Raw genomic sequence first — 5,167 nt, 5'->3', positions numbered from 1 at the left:
GGAGAAGCTGGGGTAATTTAAAACAAATTTATAAATAATTTAAATGGAAAGTTTATCATTAAAGATTTTTAATAGTGCTTTTTCAGTGTAATGGCTTGGTGAATTTTCTGAACTTGAATTAACTAGAGGAGAACCTCAAACTATAGTAACTTCATTTTTTAAAACTACCACAACTTGGTTTACTGATCTATATTGTAATGTATCAGAGGTGTCCCTGTCAGAAAAATAGAAACATTGCCAACGTGGAATACTTCAAGATTTCACTTAAAACATTTTTTTTATTCCAAGATTTATTTTCTTATGATAATTTTTGGTTATTTGTTTGATTACAAATTATTACAGCCTGGAGTCTACAAAATCCCACACTTGTTAGGCCAGATATTGTCCTAGTGAGGACATATTTGGGTCACCTTGCTGCTCCATGGGTGGTCCAAGGATCAGTAGCACTGACTTTATCTGTTGTTAGAAATGCACTGTCAGGCCCCACAGCGTACTTGCTTAATCAGAAATCAAGACGTAGGTATGCTCATTAAAGGTTGAGACACACTTGTCTAAATGAAAATGGGGATATAAGACGTACTCCAGAATGGGGTCAGGGGAGGAGGCATTTTCAACTCAGGTTTGTTTAATTTTGAAACTATCAGTTTTATAAATAATTTATGATCAAATATGATGGTCTTTTAACTTCTAATAATTGAAAGTCCATCAATATTGGTAGTACCTGGACATCCAAGAAACCTCCATGTTATTTTTCAGGTTTATTCTCTACTTAATCATCGTAACTTCTAATTAATCTGATTTACAATCAATCAATTGTGAATGGAACTACTAAAAAAATAAACATACCTACTGCACTGCCAGTGGGATAAAGGATAGCACATGCAAATATGTATGGTATATAATACTTGATAACAAATATGTTACTGGTTTATGTATTTACTATGCCATATCTCTATTGTTATTTTAGTGTATACTCCTGTTCATAAGAAAAAAGCTTACTATAAAACTGTATGCATATTATGCTGGCAGCATCTCATATTCAAGTCTCTGGATTGCACCATTTTCTCTTGTGCTTGATGTAATGTGTGTTTTGTTCATCCTAGTGATAGGAGTCATAAGTCTGTGTGAGTATCACACACACACTATGGCCTCAGTATGCAGTGGGCTACACCCTCTAGGTTAATGTAAGTTTACTCCATGATGTTCTCACGATGGACTTGCATACAAACAAATGTTATCTCTGTCATTAAGCAATGCGCGACTATGTAATAAACATTTATGCCAAAATGAGCATATATTAAATAATAAAAATTTACAGATACACCCAAAGATTCAAATTACACCTTTTCTCTTCTGGACTCTTTAGAACTTATGAAGCTGACATGAATTTTTTTGTTTTTGTTCACAGGTGTAACAGCATGTTAAAACAGGAATATATTCTAAATATTAAGATTCTGCATTTCATCAGGACTTTTTCAGGAAAGTGAATGGAACTGGAGATCATCATGTTAAGTGAAATAAGACAGACTTAGAAAGTCAAGAGTCTTATGTTTTCTCTAATGTGTGGAAACTAGAGAGAAAAAGGGAAAAGAAGGTGAGAGAAATTTCATGCAAATGGAAGGGAGACCTATAAAATAGAAAAAAGGTACCAGGGAGAGGGAGGAGAAGAGGGAAAGGAAAAGCACTGGGGCTGGGCGGTTGTGTGAAATTGACCAAATTGTGTTATGTGCATGTATGAATATGTATCTTGAATCCCACTCTTATATATAATTATAACACACCAATAAAAATAGATCTAAACAAATTCTGCATTTCAAAAGTTGTGTAGGTGACATGCAGACTTTAAATATGGGGTTTCTGCTAACTGGTTACTAACTCTTATGGAATTATTCATATCAAGGCTATAAAATGTTTTATGATTTTTTATGTAGGGAATAAAATGTCAAAATAATTTAAAGATGTGCTATCTCCCTATTTCCATTATGGACCTTTTTCAGGAACTAAAAGACTGTCCCAGAGAAGCAGGTGTATTCTACTGCTTCTCTCTTCTCTTCTGTACATCTCTTTTTCCACCTCTCTCTCATTTATTTCTCTTGCTTCTGATCTTTTGGTTGGGCATATCCCTGAGAGAAATATCCAGAGAGCAGGACATTGTTTTTTGGCTTGTCTTGCTAGGATGACCTAGATGGTCCTCTCTGGATTTGCCAGTATTGTAGCATGAATTCCAAATAAGTTTGCAAAACTTTTGCCAGCCCCTGTCAGTTCAAGGTTATGACAATTTTTGCTCATGGCTCATAGCACTTCAGTCTTAAGATCCTTCTTAAAAGGGATCTTGCAATCACAACTAAATACTTGTGATGGTACAAGGACTGAAACTCATTTACAAACCAAATACCTTTTCTAGAGCCAGTTCTTTACTTTTTAAAACAATGTAATTATGAATTGATTCTTCTACCATCTCCATCTGTTCAAATTCAACTTAACTTTCCAACTTAATCCGTGTGACTGAAAAGGTGACAGAGGCACATGCTTGGTAAATTCACATTCCAAGTTTTTCTAGTTTTTCTAGAAACCTTCCCTATTGGCTAACACACACACACACACACACACACACACACACACACACACACACACACACTCATGCACATGCATACTGTTGAGATCTTTCTGCACTCTGATCCTTGTATCTATTTGCTTCTTGGGAAGATTTACACCAATTACACCAATATGACAGGAATGTCCAAGGAGATCTCTTCTACCAAAATTGACACCAATCTGCTGGAGAACAGCAATAAAAATCACTTTTACTTTCACAGCTAGCATGGAGTATTGATAATGTTGTTGCCTCAGATTCCCGCATTCAGAACATGCTTTCTACCTGAAGCAGTGCCCCAACATAGAACTCAAGATGATCACCTCACAGTGCAGAGTGCTTTCTGTAACTTCAGATAGATAAAAGTCATAAGTTAAAAAAAGTCCTAATTTTGAAGAAGGATGCTGTCCATTAGAATGAAAATTTCAAAGAAAAGCATCAAGAAGAAAGATTTAAGGGATATTTGATAACACATTTGTCGAAAATACAAAAAAGATTTGAGGCATTCTTACTTCAGAGTGATTTTTCTCAGAAAAATAAGAAAATCCAGGTTAACATAAATGCACATGGAGACCATGGAAGATCACGGAGGCATCTCAGGGGCACTAGGCCAAGAGAGGGAGCAGACCGCTATCACGTGTGACAGGACACTGTTGGTTCTCAGACACACTTCTGAGGCAGTAGGGCAGAGGCTCTTCACCCCTGCTCCACTCTGCTTTCTGACATCTCCAGGGTTCCCTAAGGGAGGCTGCCTCCACATTCATCCTCTTCAGGAGTGTCCCGCAGAGCCCGTTAAGGCACCAGCTTGAGGTTCTGCCGCTGCGACTGCTGCCTAAAGGAGCCAACAAAGAAGGAAATGATGGGGTTGGCGCTGCTGTTAACACAGGACAAGACAGATGAAACCATGTTAAGACAACCTAGTGCATAAGAATCATTATGAATCCAATATACCAGGAACAAAAAGATGCCAAATGGCAGACTGCAGAGGAGGAAGACCAGCACTGTCAGCAGAATGGTCACATACAGCCTGCTCAGGGGCGTCCTCCGGGATCCACAGAGGATCCTGCCCAGTAGGGTCAGGCTTTTTACCCCGAGAGGATCACAAATGCAAACATCAGCCATGCAGCTATAATAAAGTTGATGTTTTTACACTGATCAATTGCAAAACTTATAGACAGTTTAAAACAATAGACCTTGTCCAGGATGCTCTGAAATACAGCGCCCAGAACAGGGTACACATGACAGCTGACATGTGTAGGGCAGTGGCAGCAGTACCAGACGGGCCACAGGACTGACAGGCAGCGCTGGGTGCTAATACCACTGAGCATGCTCAGGCCTGCGATGTAGGAAATGATTCCCCCAGTTCATATGGTGCCATATGTAGGAACAGAGAAGTGAAGGAATATTTTGATGACATCTAGTACAAAAGCAGTGGTATTGAAGCAGAGAAAGAGGAAGTCAGCAGCAGCTAGGTTGAGGATGTAGATGGAGAAGGTGTTCCTGCGTATGCGGAAGCCCAGGAACCAGAGCACAGCTGCGTTTCCTGCCAGCCCAACCAGTAAAATGATGAGAGGCAGCTCTTTTGAGGTCAGGTTATTCATGTTACAAGTTGGATGAGGGCTCATGTAATTCCTACTGGTTGGTGTGGCTTCTGTCCTCCAGACTGGGATGGTTGGATCCATGCTTCCAAGATCTCCAGTTGTGAGTGCTAATCCTGGGAACTAAACAGGACTTGAGCACCTGATGCATAATATCTGATTTTCAATATCACCTTGCTGTGTGGGAATTACTATCTCCATTTTAAAGAGGAGGAAAACAGGATTATAGAGATGAAGTAATGTATCAAGAGCTGTGGGGTTCTGAAATATGGGATCAAATTCAGTACTCATCGTCCAAACAGCTTGAGCTCTCTGACCTGACAATAAATGACATGACAATATACTATGATCAGAACACCCCCACTTAATGGGCTAGACCAGCTCTGCTCTGTCCTAGCAGTTTTCTCTTAGGTGCAGGAATTGAGGCAGGCACATGGGTGCTGATGGTATCTCCATGACCATGAGTGTTTCATTCAAGGAGAAGATCTCAGCTTTATGGCCAAATGGGAGAATGTGAGCTCTTGCTAGGATAGGAGGGAGAATGGCTGGGCCAAGAAATTGCTCAGTGTGTCATGCATTGAAGACAGTTGCCCTTTTCACATTCCTAGTGCTGAGCTCTGTGTGTGGTTCACAAGTTCTCAATACTTGTTTAATGGATGAGTGCATGAACCGGTAGCCTTACGGTGTTACATGATTTGGGATAAATACAATAAAAGGCATTAGAATACATGCATAAAAGAGAAGAAGCAAGAATCATTCATTGTATTTTTTATTGTGAACAGCTCTGGGTGTTTTTATAATTCATCGCATGCATCCTGAAAGAATATTGACTACTGAAGTGCCTTTGAAGTGGGGATTCAAGACGACTTTGTTCAGCACTGAGAACAGTTGTGGAGCACCTTGGGGGTAGCATTTGTATCTTAGCATACTTGCTCAGCAGTATAGGATAGGAATTATAAAGTAGGAGTGAGGTCTG

The 5,167-nt window shown here is 39.4% G+C and overlaps 1 pseudogene; it reads right to left on the bottom strand.

Moving 5' to 3' along the window:
* Nucleotides 1-3,289: 3,289 nt before the first annotated feature.
* On the bottom strand, nt 3,290-4,275 carry LOC124959481 (mas-related G-protein coupled receptor member X1-like; annotated as a pseudogene).
* Nucleotides 4,276-5,167: the final 892 nt, after the last annotated feature.

The sequence above is a fragment of the Sciurus carolinensis genome, chromosome 11 (genome assembly GCF_902686445.1).
Source record: "Sciurus carolinensis chromosome 11, mSciCar1.2, whole genome shotgun sequence".
In the NCBI taxonomy this organism is placed as follows: domain Eukaryota; kingdom Metazoa; phylum Chordata; class Mammalia; order Rodentia; family Sciuridae; genus Sciurus; species Sciurus carolinensis.
Note: the sequence above shows the minus strand (reverse complement) of the source record. Positions and strands in the feature narration are given on the sequence as shown.